General features: G+C 38.4%; 1 non-coding gene across 1 annotated transcript; it reads right to left on the reverse strand.

Moving 5' to 3' along the window:
* Nucleotides 1–700: 700 nt before the first annotated feature.
* On the reverse strand, nt 701–807 carry LOC111725963. Its single transcript, XR_002773894.1, has one exon. It is a non-coding gene; the product is annotated as a U6 spliceosomal RNA (small nuclear RNA).
* Nucleotides 808–17,877: the final 17,070 nt, after the last annotated feature.

Below are 17,877 nucleotides of genomic sequence, written 5' to 3' on the forward strand. Positions count from 1 at the left end.
CTCTCTCTTCTCCGACCTCTCCCCTCCCCCTTGCAAGATTATATATATTTTTTTTATCTTTTGCAAGAGCATGTTTATGGAAGGGGGCCATAAAGTTCATGTGCAATTTAAAAGAGTACATAATTTTAAATTGCACGTGAACTTTATGGACCCCCTGGATCCAGATTTCATATTAGTATTGGGTACGTTGGGTATTTTTTTTTATATTCTCAAGATACTTTACTAAAAGCAATGTGCTTCAGCTCCATCCAGGTAAAAACAAAAGATGTAAAGTCTCCTTCTTTTCTTACAGTCAAATGGTATACATATACCACAGTTTGTTAATTCATTCATGGGTTGATGGGCATTTGGGTTGCTTCCACTTCTTGGCAATTGTTAACTGAGCTGCAATAAACATTCTGGTGCAAATGTCCTTGTGGTAAAATGATTTTTGTTCTTCTGGGAAGATATCTAGTAATGGGATTGTGAGATCAAATGGAAGGTCCAGTTTTAGTTCTTTGAGAATTCTCCATACTTCTTCCATAAAGGTTGCATTAGTTTGCAATCCCAACAGCAGTGTGGAAGTTGATCCTTCTCTCCACATGCACACCAGCATCTGCAGCTTTGGTTCTTTGTGATGTGGGCTAATCTCACTGGCACTAGGTGATATCTCAGGGTGGTTTTGATTTGAATTTCTTGGATTAAAGATAATGAACTTTTTAAAAATATGGAATGCTCCACGAATTTATGTGTCATCCCTGCAAAGGGGCCATGCGAATCTTCTCTGCATCATTGCAACTTTAGTATATGTGCCGCTGGGGCGAGCACCAAATATGTATATTTTGAAGCCAAGATAGTCTCAAATTCGTTTTTACGATGGCAGTGTTATTAGATTGGTAGAAGACCATTTCCTAAGCAATCAGGATCTCATAAGGAGTTTTAAATATGGGAGTTGACTGGTTAGATTTAAATTTTCCATAGATGAAAATTTATTTTAGGGATTCCGTGGAACTTTTCTCACCTACTATTTGTTGTGAAACATTATTTACTATAAAGGGATTCTAACCTAGCTTCTACTACCTGCACATGCATCCTCAACACCATTGGTGAACTTTCCAAATGCAGATTTTATTATGTAATTCCCCCATTAAAAATCCTTCAATAGAGCTCCTTTGCCTCTAGAAGAAAATCTTTAATTCCTTAGAAGAAAGAAAGTATCACGCTCTCTCTCATCTCGGAGCTTGTGTGCTTGCACACTTTTTAAGGGATCGAAATGGTTAAATCTTTACTTTTGAACTCCTTCGCCCTTGTTCTGTAACTGGCCCCAACAGTGGGCAGAGCTCCTGCAAGGAGAGAGATGAGTCTAAGCAGTAATGATCAGATGTGTGGTGCCAGCTCTCATGCTCCCTGGTCCCCACTATCCTGCAGGCATACTCAGAGCCCACAGGGAGGGAAGGCCCACCTCCTGGGGAGAACAGATGGCAGGGCAAAGCATGTTCAGCCTCTGTGAAGATTTGAGGGAGGATAGTCATTCCTTCTAAGGATGTTTTCAGACCCTTACTGGGCTTCTGAGCCAGGCTGGCTTGCTTGGCTAGCAACAGCAGAAGCAGGCCTTCTTATGCTTTGGAAAAACAACCATCTGCTCAGGTCTATTTCAGGTGCCGCCCTACTTATCTGGACTCTTGTGCCCAGTGTCACTAGTGCCCTCTCCTGGGATAAAGTCATGAGCTTTCTCAGGCCCAGTTGTTCGGCTTAAGCTATGGGAACTCTGATTAGGCCAAATAAAAGGGCTAAAGTGGTCGTGTTAAGGCCTGCCCTATAAATCAGTGGACTTTCACAGTTGATGTTTCACGACCCCCCACGTTGACTTCTTAATGATTTGCAAAGGTGAGCAACTTCCATCTACTTTCTATCTATTCTCACTCCAGTGTCCTTTACAATATTGCTGATACTTATGAATGAAGCAATTGATTTAGTGATAAGTAACTTATTGATGAAGTAATTTATTCATTGTTTGATAATCCATAGTTTTATACTTCATTCATAAGTATCAACAATATTTCTACAGCCCAACCGCTCAAATGCTGGATCCAGGACATGGTTTCCTGTGCTCTGCTCTCTGAGTCACATCCATCTGTCTTTTCACTTAGTGGTTCTTAAAGTGTCATCCCCTGAATCAACAGCTCCAGCATCACCCACCAATCTGGGGAGGACGAAAAACACAAACTCTCCAGCTCCACCTCCCATGTGGGGAATCAGAAACTCTCCAGGGGTGGGCCCAGAAATCACTGTTGGATCACAGCCTCCACCTGACCCTGGTGATGACCAGCATTTTTGTTCTAGAGATAATAATCTTTCCAGCCTGTTCTTTTAGCCTCCTACAAGGACCACGTCACAAGCTTGATTCTTCACTCACAGCGTTGTCACTGGAAATCATTGGCTATTCCATGTGGGGTATTTGCCTTGAGTACTACAGGTGCTTGAAGAAAAAGTGCACATGAATTACACTGAAGAGTAAACCTAAAAAAGAAAATGACCAAAACTGAGACCATCTGCCCCTGCTGCCACTCGCACAGGATAAACACACAGGCTGTTGTTAGAGAGACAGGTTTTTCTCTCACCGTGACACCACGCATGGTCTCCAAATGGTACATCTGTGTATTCAAACACAGAAGCTCCCAACCACTAAAGATACAAACGATATAAATTTACATAGTAAGTGATATGTTTTGAAACATATGTTGGGCTTAAAATAATTGATCTTGGTAAAAAAATATTAAGATGCTTACAGAAAGGATTCAAGGATAGAAAGACACTAATACCATCTGGCAGTAGCCAACAGAAATGAATCAGCAACACAGATTTTTTTTATTATTATTATTTTAAATCCTATAATGGATGCTCCTGAACAACACCGTGATTTCCATGAAAATGCTCTTGAAATCTACTACTGTATTTTAAATACATTAATTCATTATAGTTTTCTCCTATGTTCCCCCCCCTCCTTTTTCCTGGGAGGTAACAAAACCACGAGTCACATTTTTCAGATAATTTTTCTCTCTTTAAAGTGTAGTGTTGGATTGTATATGTTGTTCTAAATTTATTACCATTACTGATCTATTTCATTCTTTTGCACAATATTCTATTTAAATATTGTTTATCTTTCAAATGACATCCACAAAAGTTGCTATTCCCCAAAGTATTTTGAGCCCAAATCATTTCACAGATCAAATGCATTCAGCTCTCGGCTCATTGCTTGAATTTCCTGTGTCTGTTGAGAATTACTACAAGGCTTTGCAGTTTTGCTTTTACAAAACTGTTCAAAGCATAAGAGATGTTAAAGGATTTAATTAATTTTTTTTTTTTTACTCTGTAAGAGGATTCTAAGGCCTCAGAGAGCAGAAACTAAACAAGGAGCAAACATAAATAGAGAATTTAAATGAACGTGAAGACATGAAAATAAATGAAAATGTTTTATGCTCTTAGAAACCAAGTCATAGTAACCTTGGTGGAGGGGTAGGTAGTGATTGTAAGGAGACCGGGTGGGCTTCTAGGGCACTAACTAATGTGCTCTCTTGATCTGGCTGATGCCTGAACAGCAGCTGTACACTTTGTAAAGATCAGCTCTTATACACTGTGCATTTATCTGAAATGTATTTTACAATAAGACTTCCATACTTCAATTAAAGTAGTTAATGATCTCTTATTAAAAGTTTAAAAAAAAGAGGTATATTGTACTTAGCCCTATTTTTATATCCAAACTAGTTGCTGCTACATAATGTGCTTCCAAGAATCGCTGCCATAGAGATGACCAAAGGGAAGGTCTGGATTCACTTCATGTAAAAAAATAAATAGGCTTGGCACCTGTGGCTCAGTGTCTAGGGCGCCAGCCACATACACCAGAGCTGGTGGGTTCAAACCCAGCCTGGGCCTGCCAAACAACAGTGACAACTACAACTAAAAAATCGCAGGTGCCTGTAGTCCCAGCTACTTGGGAGGCTGAGGCCAGAGAATAGTTTAAGCCCAAGAGTTGGTGGTTGCTGTGAGCTGTGATGCCACAGCACTCTACCAAGGGCAACATAGTGAGACTCTGTCTCAAAAATAAGTAAATAAATAAATATTAGGAAATAATTTACTAAAAGTAGGCTGAGCAATCATGTATTCCTTCTTCTACTGAAAGCTCCCTCCACGTTCATGATCTGCCTAGCTCTATCCTAAGTGCTATCGGTACAGAGGAGCGTGCCTTGCCCTTGACCATGGGAGGTCAGCACCCAGACAACACCCAAAGTAAAGCATACATCCACACTACAATGTCAGAGAGGGGCAAGTGTTGGGAAGAAAAGCAAAGCCAGAGAAGGGAGTAGAGTGGAGCTGTGGGATTAGGACAATCAGGTAAGTCTTTTCAAGAGGATGTGACATTGGAACAGAGACCTGAAAGAAGTAAGGACCCAGGAGATCGGCAGACAAGTGTTCCCCAGCCCAGGGAGGCAAGAGCAAAGACTGGAAAGCTTGTTCACGTTGCTGAAATGTCACGAAGACCAGAATGGGTAAAGCAAAGTATGCCAGGTGAGTGGAAGTTCGTGAGTGTCCAAATCAAACAGACGATGAAGACCATCACACAAAGTCTGGATTTCACCTCGTATGTTCTGGGAAGCCACTGAAGAATCCTGACAAGGGGAGCAGTGTGATGTAATTAGAAGACAGAGTTTTAGATCCTGTTCCCAAGACTGCAATGCGACATAAGTAAAGTATATCTCTTCGTGTTTCATAAACCCTCGTGATTTAATTGGTTTCTTCTCACTGGACCATTTTTACTTAACTTGCTGAAGGAGCAGAGGTTTCCAAGTCTTAAGTTCAAATGTCACCTCTGCCAAATTCTAGATTTTTAACTTTGGGCCTGTCTCTTAATCTTATGAAAATGGAAATAAAAGCATCTGGCACAGAGTAGCTGCTCAGCAAACCTTCGCCAGCGCCTTTCTGATAGGTGCAAACACATCCAGAGAGAAGAAAGGAATTTTTTTTAAAAATATTCTTTTGTTAATAAATTATGTGCTGCAGAAGGGGAGGGTCCCAGAAATCTTCAGAGAGCTGAAACGAGGCTAATTCAGACAGCTGTTCCCCGAGCTGTATTAACCCGTTTTGCTATCCTCATCCTGATGGTGGTACCACTATACTTTCTTCACTGAAGAAACAAAGGCTTCAGGGAAATGAGGGTTTCTATTTTAGCTCTTGAAAAACAAAATCTGGTTGGAAAAGAAGAAGCCTATCCTAAAACATTGGGGGTAGCCTCGCTGTCCTTCACTAGGAGAATAATTAAAGTATGGGCTTGACGCCTGCTGCCGAGTATCGCACAGTAGTTACAAGAATAAAGCAGATCCCGGGAACTCACAGAAGCAAGGTGCAGTGCGTATAAACAATGTAAAACTAGTTAAGTAGACGTCATTCTATATTCATCTGAAGCGACGTTTTGACAAAAACGCCCATGATATATTGTTGAGTGGTAAAAATATGTGTCAAAATAGTATGGCTAGCAGGAACCCTTTCAGGGGATATGTGCTCACACGTCAAAATAAATAAACATGCAAACACATTTTAGAAAACCGTTGGCAAGAATCAAGATAGAAAAGGCCTTTCACTTTCCAACATTTATACTTCTATACCGTTTAAATACTTTGCTACTAGGGTAAATTTAAGATAAAAAAACTATAAATGTTCAGAACTTTAAGTCTATGCTCAGAAAAATGAGGTCTATATAACTGGAGTTAATAATTAAAATAGCAGCAAAATTGCAATGGTCATTAAACACATAGCATGTGACAAGGACTATGCTCTTTTTTTTTTGGCATTTTTTGGCTGGGGCTGGGTTTGAACCTGCCACCTCCGGTATATGAGGCCAGCGCCCTACTCCTTTGAGCTACAGGTGCTGCCCCATGCTAACTCTTTTACATGCATAATCCCATTTATTCCTCACAATGACATTCTGAGGAATGGTTAACATTCTATAGACATGGAGACTAAGAGCTAGGACTCTGAATAACTGGCCTGGACTCACACAGCAGAGCCTGAATTCTATCTAGGTCCAGCTGTTTGTAAATAAATCTTTGTTAACCACGAGCTAACTGCATCCCAATATAATAGGGAAAAAAAACTAACCTTACAGGATGGTTATGACTGCAAATTTTGTGCCACATCCAGCCTACTGGCAAGGCTGCATTTGTTGGTAACAATGATTGATTCATTTAAGGTGCCAGTAGAAACTGTGACCCAAAACTCTGTCACCAGAATTACTAGTGTCTCAAACTGCAGCCCTCCAGAGGGTTGGAGGGTTGTACATCACGGAAGTAGATGTAAATCTACTAAGACGGTGATTATAATGTCAATGAAATACAGTCTCCCTGTTAAAAGTTGCTAATGACAAATGTAATTGATAGTATTTAGTTATGCTATAATTCAATTGTTTTCCCAGACTAAGTGAAGTCTTTGTTTTAACTTTACTGCTCACTTGTCATTTAGAACCTGCCATTCTGTCTTTCTGTTCTATGACAGGTCTTTAGAGTATTTTACTGAATTTGAGCAAAGAAAATACCTTTAGTGCACTAAGCAATTCAGTTAATCTTTACAAACAAAATGGTGGCCAGAAACACTTTCCAAATAGGTACATATTCTGTATTTTTAAGCGATTGCCATGAAACGTGGTTAGTGAATGGAGAGAGAGAAATGCCTCAGATGAAAAGCAAAGTTAACATTTATATCTGAAAACTGCTTCCGCGCCACGTTGCTTGACAAGCGATGTGGATAATTTTATCCCCTAGTGAGGTTTACAATTTGTAGAACTAGTACTTACATTGATTTCATCAGCAGCAAGTGAAAAAGACTAGACATTACCTAAATATCATGCATAAGGTGGAAATAATCCACATGGCAAATGGGGCCCATTTTTTGTCAGATGTTTTCACATTAGAGATTCTCTCTGCGGTAGCTTGACGGGTGCATGGGATCCTCACCACAAATAGAAATCTCATTTTCTCTTATGGGTATAAACTTCAGAATCCCAAATGCTAGTTAAGTCATAATTAAGTGGATGGGAGGAAGGCAGAATGACAGGAGTATATCGGACATTGTGCTGAGGATGAAATCCATTTAGTAAATGTGTGTCTGTGTTCCAAAGAAGAAATGAATTAGCCCTAAATCTTATGCCTGATAAACAGGTTTCATACAATTTAACATCCTTATATTTTTGTGTACACTCCATAAAAATTATTCAGGAGGTTTTGCCTTAAGCAGGCAAATCAAAAAGTATAAAGTGATTATAAAAAGATCAAGAACCAGGATCCCGGAATGTGAAACGATGACCTCCAGTTTACCTTTCACGGTTTCATTCTTACATTGCCTGACCATCCCGGCCACCACCTTTAGCTGCAGCTCAGGACAGGTGCCACATAGCACAGAATATTCAATGCGCCATACTGCCACTTAACAACAGCCCCTAACCTGACTGTCATAGAATCCAGTCACCTACTATGGTTTCTGTTTCTCCTAACTAACATATACAAAAAGCTGCTGCATTCATTTTTTAATTGTTAAAAGAAATATCTTGAGAATATCTTTATAGATGTGAGTGCACGTATGTGTATGTGTATGTGTGTGTGTGTACACTGTCAGGAAAGATAACACCAGCCAGATTAGTTACTTTTCTGACTGTCACCAACTGTATCCTCTCATTTATATCTTTGAATCATTCTTATATTTGTTTTTAGTCCCCATGTTTTAAGATGTTGAGCCAGATAGATGTCCCCACCTCCTCAAGGGATTCATATTAATCTTTCTCTTAGACGACTCAAGATCCTATCTTAGGACATACGCCAGCCTTCTCTTAAACCAGAAGAGGTATGTAAAATAAATAAGAGGTCCTTAATGAAGCTATATAAAATAAATAGAGGTCATCTAAGGAAGTGGTTTTCAAACCTGCCAGGAACAAAACTGCAAGTCTTTTAGGACCCACAACCCGGAACTATGCTGACGATAGCCATGTGCAGAGATTGAACACTCGCAGGTGGCTGAAGCAACGGAGGGATGGAATTGTTAATTTTATTTAACATTGAATTTAAATGGCTACATGCAGCCGGTGGTGATCACAAAGAACAGGGTAGATGTGGGTCATTCTCATCATTCCCAATGATGTCCCAATGGGACACCTTGAAAATTTCAATCCAGCAAGACTAGCATGTGCCCTAGAATCTATATTCAGAAAGGCCTTGGGTGTGAATGAAGTAGAGCCAGATTTGGGAACCACAGAAATACGTGAGGGAGATGCATGAACAGAATTTGGAGGAAATTGGAAAGTCAATTGAAAAGTAGGTATCAGAATCACATTTGTGCAAAGGGTGCCAGAGCCTAATCCAGATGGAAGGGATAGTTTCTCAAAATAATCTAAGCCAGGAGGTGGGGGATGTAGCAACATTAAAAGGAGCCAAGGTCATAAGCAGGCAAATCAAAAGTACAAAGTGATTATTAAAAGATCAAGAATCGGGAGCCCAGCATGCGAGTTGTTCTGAAGCAGAGGAGAATCGGACACAAAGACTGGCTAAATCATGTGATTCAGTGCTAGGCCTGGGAGGGATGGAGTACCCGTGTTCTCTGATGCTTTGTTGCAAAGACAGGAGCATAAACTTGATGGGTCCTCACAAGACAGGCCATGGGAGAAGAGGAAAGAGAGTAATTTAAGCAAAATCTATTAAAGAGAAGACTTCCCCAAAAGTTCTGATATACCACTTAATAGTCTCACAGCAAATTGCTTATCCACCTCAATCCTATGATGCAGCCAAGGAGATTCTTTTGTTAAATATTACAACAATTCATTATATCATAGACCTATAATCTCTAGTCTAGATTACTCTACACTATATTGCTTCATTATATTGATCTTTAATATAAAAATCTGTCAGCCCAACAACAAGAACAGGTAGTGATAGCAGGCCGTTGTTTTCCACACTCACTACGTATCACAACTAGACTGTAAAGAGCCATTGTATCCTTTACCTGCTTGGGCACTTCCCTGATTTCTTTTTCTCTACATTTCTTTTTTCCCACATATAAAAATGTGCTAGATATATGTGATTAGAGACATAAAAACTGGTGGTTGCCATGTTACCAAGGTTCACTGTTTCTAATAAAAATAGCTCTTTTTAAGATCAGTGCTTAAATAATATCTACACTAGCATGAGGTATGAATGACTTTGCAATATGGTTCTATTAATAAAAATACATGCAAAACTACAGAAGTGGTCACTCTGCCTTTTGTGCACATAAGAGAATTGCCCATCTAGCCTGGTTTGTAGCATGTGGTGGATGGTCAAAAGTATCTGATGGATAAATCAGTGAGTGAATGAATTCACTGTCTGGCGTGTGGATTAGTGGTTATCAACCAAGAGCTATAACCTAGAATCACCAGGAAGTTTATTTTTGTCATTGGTTTGGTTGTCTAAAATACTCATGCTCAAATCTCCCTGAGATTTTTATACATATTGAAAAGTGGAGGAAGGTGAGAGATGAGTTAAGATTAACAAGGGAATAAGTGTATTTTGAAAAATCTTCCTGGGTCATTCTGGTATGTCCTGTTCTCCCCACTCCTTAGCCCGGCTGGGAAACACAGGTGTACACAGTAACGAAACTGATGTGTACTAGCAGTAGCAACCACAGCAATAATAATGCTCATAAAATTTATTCTGACTTATAATAATGCCTTGCATGTACAGGTTTGTCAAAAGACTTTCACTTATGACCTCTTACAGGACACTCAGCAAATTTCAGTAACAAAATTAACATCATGGGTCCACAAAGTTGATAATACAGGGTGGCTATAAAGTTCATGGCAGTTGGGCGGTGCCTGTGGCTCAAAGGAGTAGGGCTCCAGCCCCATATGCTAGAGGTGGCAGGTTCAAACCCAGCCCCAGCCAAAAACTGCAAAAAAAAAAAAAAAAAAAAAAAAAAAAAAAAGTTCATTGCAATTTAAGGTCAAGTGAGGTGGCTTATGCTTGTAATCCCATCTCTTAGGATGGCTATGAAATAGGATACAGGAATCTGAAGGTCAGCTGGAGAGAAGGAAAACCAACTAGTTGGCCTTTTCAAAGAAATTATACTGGTCTCTAATGTGTTTCCAAGGAGATTTTTATGAATGAATTTGACTCCTTTTGATTTTTGCCTTGCTCACTGATTTTGGTACAAACCACTACATGTGATAGAAATTTGATGTTAACGATAATTCCAAGTATAACAGCAAAAGATTGTGTAATAATTCTTCCCAGTCAAGGCATTTCTTGTCTCTTATGGAAAGTTCCAGTCTCACCTGTGATCTTTTCCAAAGAGGCACACACATCGATCTCTGGTGTTTGCGCATGACCAGGCGGGTGACAAGACAGCTTTGTTTCATTTCCCCCCTCCAACGTCAAAGCATAAACTATATTTTAATTCTGACACATTTATCCATTCAGGGGACAGCATGAGAAAACAGTTTACGATCACCTAGCCATCTATCACCTTGGACTCTTCAGGACAAAATGGGGTTGCTGTCTCATTTATAAGCCGGGGCAATAAGGGTGATCCCAGGTGGCTGGGGGAAAAAATGGAAAATCCAAGCTATTCAACAGTGAAATCTGATCCACAGCATTGCCACAGGCTAGGCCAGCAGCCTTTCTGCAAAGGGCCACAGAAGTCCAAGTGATGTAAAAGAGGTTCCCTAAGTCCAGTATGATGACAGAGGCCCAGATGACCCACATTTGTTTGAATATCTTGAGAACTAAAAAAAAAAAAAGAAGAAGAAGAAGAAGAATATCTTGAGAACTGATACCATTCAACCCATAGCTCAAAAATGCAAATATATGACTGTGTCCTTTCCATATGAAAACTAAGAATGTATCCAAGCTTGTCACACTCTTTGCTTTTAAAATCCCCAGTAATTTTTCTAACATTTGTTCTCTGCTACCACAAAACAAAACAGCTACTAGAATTCCATGTCATCTTTATTCCAACTCTTTTTTTTGGGGGGGGGGAGGTAATTTCATCTACAATGGTGAACTCCCCACAAGGGTCTGAAAAAAACAATATGGAGAATGCACAGAGGGACATGAGTCCCCTGGGAAGGTGCCTAAGGTGAACAAACTTCACAGTCCAGCATTTATAAAGGAATGTAAGGCCCCACTCAGAAGCTCACTTAGGGACGCACTGAGGACAGTCTACTTAGGGACGCACTGAGGTCAGTCTACTCAGTCATCTACTCGAAGTGGATACCTGAAAACCATTACTTGATTTTTCACTGCCTGCAGCTCTGTGCCATCCTACTACCACCCATTCTAGGAAAAGAGAATGTACAGTTAGTTTAGCAAATTCTTTTTGTTAGAAAAATGGATAGTTTGTTAACTTTAAAATCTACCTGAAGCTAAAATCTAGGTGATTCTTGAACCTACATGCCGGAAGCAGTTGATGAAATCACAACTAATTTTCTCCCCTGAAATACGCAGTAGGCAGAAGCTGCTTTTTAATCATCACTCTTTCTCTATTTTATATGAATACCAATGGATTGTGCAATACTGTTTTAAAAAACATTTAGAAGGAAAACTCATCACCGGTTGCACATTATTTTTTTATAAATGTCATTCTACATTTATACCGGCAACGGCAGCAATCTATGCAAACCAGATTTGAATGGTTAGCAAAGCAGAGTATTTACAAACACCTTGGATACTTTAGCATTCACACTCTTTCTTCCTGCCACAGTGAATTTGAATTGGATACCACAGCTGCTGTCAGATCCAAACGCGAGTGCATCCTTCAGCTGCCGCCCCCTACCAAGAATGCCAGGCAAAATCTGCTCATCTCTCATCCACATCACCTACCCTGTACTTCACAATTAGTATTTTCAGTGGAAAAGGAAAAGCAAAGGATACCAGAAGTACAGCTTCTTCCCCATCGCTGATGGGGCACAGGAGCTGTCAGAAGCACAAACTGAGCAAAATTCATCCCAAACATGCTAGCGCTTGTCCTCTCCACCACCACCACCATCATTTTAGGTTGTGATGTCTGATCAGCCGAGCCCACTGGGAGGTTCCACCTTTCTACAGTTAGGACAATAACTCATAAGCCTCACGTCCTCATCAGGTCTATAGCCAACGCCCTCCTCTCAGACCCACCACCAAGGTCATGGCATCCCATCGCGGCACTGTGGATATTCTGTAAGCGTTATTAAATCAAACCATAGCCTATGTTGTGTTTTTCTTTCTTCCTGGAAATCCTAAAATGATCTGTCCTTACTAGGGAGGGATTAGCCCATTCCATTAGTCATCTGTGCATCTCTTGTACCTGTTTGAATCTAAAGCTGAGTGTGTTCAGGGAGATTTTAATAACTGCCACTTTGGAACAACTCATTACTATAGGTATTTTAATATCTTTTGTTGCCCATTTTTCCACCAGTAACAGGTTAGAGAGGCATGCGCCCAAGTAGGATTTAACGCAACCTAATATTCATTCAAACACATCTCTCATGGCTAAATAGGTAATAACTGAAACACAAATATTTTTGTGTATTTGGAGCAGATTCTCCAGAAAGTCACCGGCAATGTGAGTAATGAGTGACAGTTTCTTAAAGGTTAATATCTTCTTTATTCTATTTCTATAACAGAAAAAGGGAAAATACTGTAGCAGGCATTGGGTATGCTTTGGGGATTACAGACACAATTCCAATCATTATGTATATGTTAGACCATAGGGAAAACAAAGAATTCTGCACATATATTTTATTTCATAAAATACAAAAGTGCCTTAGATGTGTGTGCATGTGTGTATGTACGTGTACAAAAGGAAGAGAAAGAAAACTGCCCTTAATACTGGACCAGGGGCTGTGATTGTCACGTCAGGTAATGAAACCATTAAATGCATGGTATTAAGAAGAGACAAGATGCAATTAGCCAAGAAATTACTCTGATCTCAGTGACATTTTCAAAAAATCATAATACAATATACATCGGAAGACGTGATTGACAGCCTAATCCAGTTTTGATGGAACCTAGTCCACAGACTGCGAGTAAAGCAGTGCATGTCCAGATAAAGCCCACAGCTGTGAATCTCTGATATGTCCTTACAGTCTTGTCACCCAGGAAATTCCTCAGGTTTAAAAGATGATGAAAGTATCGACCATTAATGACAGGATCATCTCCTGCCCTGAAATAAAATGTACTAATCCCTTTTGCTAGGTCTATGAATTCCTAATATAAATTATATAAACTCTAGTAATTCATCTCTGTTAGCACAGTTGTGTTTGGAAATTGTACAGCAGTCTTGGCCCTGTTTGAAATGCTAGATGAGAGCAAGACATGTTCGTTTAAGCTGCAGCATAAAGTAATTTAACAGAGGGGACGGAATAACTTCTGGGTAATGAGAACTACAGATGTGAAAAAAGGGAAGTTGAGAAGTTCTAAGGTGGTCTGATGGATTTCTGTTTCATCTTTGCAAAGAAGCTAGGAACACCAAAGTATAATTTTTAATTAAGCATAGGTTCCTTAACTTTGCACAGTGAAATGCAAATAACAGTTTGTGATTAACAAATAACGACATGGAATGAACAATTATTAATCAGAGACCTTATAAACTCCAAATAAATAGTACTAATGAACAGCTAAGGCAAGATGAGTTTCAACAGCTTTGTAATTATGTTATTACATTAATGAACTATTCCAGAGTAAACCCACCTATATATACTGCATTAGACAGGGACAATGCATATCATGAGATATCTACATACAGACACAGAAAAAGAATAGTGAAGAATGTTTGATCTTTCAAAACCTACAATTACTCTATGGTAGAAGAGCACCTTAAGGATAATGATGGCATTATCAATGTATTTATAGTCTCTAGATAATTTACTTCATTTATGTTCCTTGTTTATTTTTTATTTTAAAATTTGAACACTTAAGTATTACTTTTAATACTTGATATCTGTCAGAGTTATACTTGATAATGCCGAAGTTATTATGCAAGGAAAAATATAGAAAGACTATACTTTGCTCTATTAAATGTATCTTGAAGAAAGTGAAATACATACTTAAGGACATGACTGTGTAATGTTTCACTTTAAAATAAATACACTAGACTTATCCATGGCAGGAATAATTAAATGATAAAGATTCCAGGCTGAGGTAAGAGAATTGACTAAGCCCAGGAGTTGGAGGTTGCTGTGAGCTGGGTGACGCCATGGCACTCTACCCAGGGCCACAAAGTAAGACTCTGTCTCCACAAAAAAAAAAAAATAAATAAAGATTTTTTCATTGCTCCAAATTGATAACTATTCTTTGTAAATGCCTTCAGAACAATTGGCAAATCAGGTAAATCCTATAACAATACTTTACTTTTAATAGCAACCAATAATTTCACTCTACTTATCTGCCATATCTGTTGGGTAAGTGACTTTGTTCTGCTCCCCCAAAACAAAGCTATCTTCAATTGGTAAAATGTTAAAAGAACTTAGACAGCACTATTATTCATAACGGACAAAAAGGAGACACAATCCAATGTCCATCACCTAGGAAATGGATAAACAAAACACGTCCATGCAGGCAGTGAAATACCACTCAGCAATGAAAAGGAGCCAGCTGATATGTGTTGCAACATGGATAAATTGCAAAATATTATGCTGAACGGAAAAGACAAGAAACAAAAGAACACACATTGTATCATTCTACTTATGTGACGTCTCCAGAAAAGGGAAATCTAGAGTAGAAGAAAGCAAATTAGAGGTTTCCTAGGAGTAGAGGTGAGAACAGAGCTCAATTCCAAACTGGATTTTTTTTGTTTTTTTTTTTTAGGTAATGAAAATGTTTTAAAATTGGACTCTGGTAATGGTTGCACAATTCTTTAAATTTACCAACAATCATTGTATTGTTCATTTTAAATAACTGAATTTTGAAAAAAAAATAAAAGAAGAGAAAATAGATTTGTTGAGAAGTTAGCAGTCTCTGGCTGTAAACAAATGCTCATTCACACTTGGAGACACTGTGATGTAGAAATGTGCATATTACTGGGGGAGAAGTGTCAGGTGGAAAAGCAGATAGGATCCTAGAGCTGCTCTCACACATATGAGTTTTGTGACTTTGTAAAAAAAAAATAAAATGGCCAGACCACATTTTGTACACTAAAGAAATTAACTACTTAATTCATTAAATTTTATGATACGTAAATCAATAAAGTTGTTTTAAAGGGAGAAAGAAAGATTAAATAAGATTTAAAAAAAAAAAACACTTAAGGATTTGGAATGGAATATGAGAGCAGAGCAGATCATAAAGAAAGCCTTTCAAGAATTCTCCATCACTTAGGCTTCCTAGAATGATTGCATAATGAGAATGATATTAATTTGAAATAATGGTCATTGCTTTTTGGTCAGCCTTCAAAACTCTTGCCACATAGAAAACCAATTCCTTTACCGAAGTCTACTATTGCCTTGAAACCAGGTCTCAACCCAAGTGAAGAAACTGAACAATTTTCAGATCGACAGCAATGAGATAGCTTATTTGGGAAGGAAAACAAAGACATTCAGTTTTCACCAATAACCTATCCATCTTGCCAGGAAACACTGGAAATCATTCTCACACATACATCTCTCCTTCCACCCATGAAAATTTACTTCAAAACTCACCCCTAACTTTAGAGTAACAGTTTTTCTATTTTATGAGTCCTACAGGAAACAGAACAAGGGAGAACCAACTCTTAGGTCTGCCCAAAGAATTATAGTTAAAACCATTGTCATGATCCAAAGCTAATGATGTAAATACATTCCACGACTTGCCTGGATTAAATATACCCCACAGGTATGAGGCATGATGAGTTACATGTGATTCAAGCCCCTCAGACTTCAGCAGGGTTCAGTAAACTTGAAACTTGAGCCAACCCCATCTTATGGGAGTAAAGGGGAAGGGGAAACGACTTATTTGATGTTAGTTACTTTCAAATACGTGCACAACAATGTCAGGCCATAAAGTAGAAGTAAATCAACTTTAAAAGTCACATGTGGGGGTGAAGGAGGCGAGATAATGGATTGTGCCACTTATGACTCAGTTTTACAAAATACTGCAATTCCACTGCTCTAAATGGCTTTAAATGTATTCAAGATGGGTGGAACCGTGGGTGTTAACACGCTCACAACTTGTTAACGTTCAGAAGGTGCTTGTTCTAGGATCATTATTTGCATTTGAATGTTTAATATATTGTATTTTAAACCCCTTGGCATTTTCTTTATATTACAAGCTCCAGCATCTTTTAAAATTACCCCCAAATCGTGTGCTGTTTGCCATTCTTGTGGCAACTTTTGTTATACTTTGAAATATCAACTTTTATTACTCTGGTTTTTTTTTCCTTAGAAAAGTATTTTTAAAGCAAAAACAAAGATTAAACATTTTCAAGTTGTTAAGCAGTTTAAACAGAAAAGAGAAGGAAAAATATATTACCAACAATAAAAAAAAAATCACAAAATAACATTTAAAACTAAAGTTGCTGTGAAACTCCTGGTAACCAACCCTCCCAATTTTCTACCCCACTTATTTTTTTGTGAACACAGATCACATAGTAAATAGCAACCCTGAAAATGTACTAAAAATCTTTTCTTTTTCCTTCAGCTTGGAATAAAGTTCCTAGACACCTTGACAATGAAAAAGAGTATATATAATTTTCCAAAATTTTCATGTATGGCTTTTTTTTTTTTTCACTTTGGAAAATCTCAATTTTACTTTAGGTAGAACTAAGTATGATTGTTTCTTTATTTCAAGTAACTAAAGATCATTGACCTGAATTGTTTCCAATTGGTATATTATTCACACTTTGATCCATTAGAGCCTACATCGTGGGAATTTAGATTTTTTTTCTTAAAATATAATCTTTAGGGTATTTTGTGTGATTTAGAGAAATACAGTATAACTTAAAAAGATGACTCCAATTTTAAATGGGTCAAAAAGTTAACAAATACACTCAAAGTTGTGTGTTAAAAGGGGTAAAGACAGCACTAGCTTTGGAGAATTTTTTACAGGGTTTTACCGATTTGTCATTTATATTCCATTTCTGGGCAATCAACTACAATTTCAGCATTGTGTTCTAAAGCGGAAAACGATCTCCCCCAATGAAAAGCAACCTCATCACCGGCCACTTGGATTGCCATTTCCGTCTATATGTTGGGAGTTAAAGAGACAGGCAGAATAAAGTGTTGCAGGGCCATTAACATTTCTAACTTTAAAAATGAGTGCGTTTCTGGTGTGCACTGATTATGAAATGCCGTCTGTTCCAAATGCAGCACCCTAAGCAACAACATTGCACGTTCGCTCTGCACTGTCATTAGACTTGAACGATTAACCTGACATTTCTCTTTTCATGCAAAAATTCTTTTGCAAAAGATATTTTCACAAGCCAAGACCAACTCCTGTATCTCCCTGTGTTACCGTTAGACTCGGAGAAGCAGAGAGAGATGAATAAGACGCAGGAAAATCTTTTGCAATAAATTTTAATTTCTAGAATAATGGGGTAGAATTCTTACCCAGAAGATTATTAACCCCTTTCTGTACACATCAGAACCAAAGGCATGTGAAATAGTCCTACAGATTACGAGCAGACAAGTGCATCATTGGTGCTTCATTCCAAACGGTTATACTACACAAATGCCCTTCCTAGGGCCTAGTTTAATATTTAAGGAAAAATATTCAATACATAACTAAATCCTTATTTTGGAAGGAGGAACAGAAAGAACAACAGAGGGAAAGAGGGAGGAGGAAAGCAACTCCCCCCACACCTCGTACTTTTAATCACTATTTAGATGACCGAAAGTATATTATATCTACTTTTAGAAATTATTTGTGTAGGGACAAATTT

The sequence above is a fragment of the Otolemur garnettii genome, unplaced genomic scaffold, assembly GCF_000181295.1.
Source record: "Otolemur garnettii isolate 467f Iridium unplaced genomic scaffold, OtoGar3 scaffold00050, whole genome shotgun sequence".
Taxonomy (NCBI): Eukaryota; Metazoa; Chordata; class Mammalia; order Primates; family Galagidae; genus Otolemur; species Otolemur garnettii.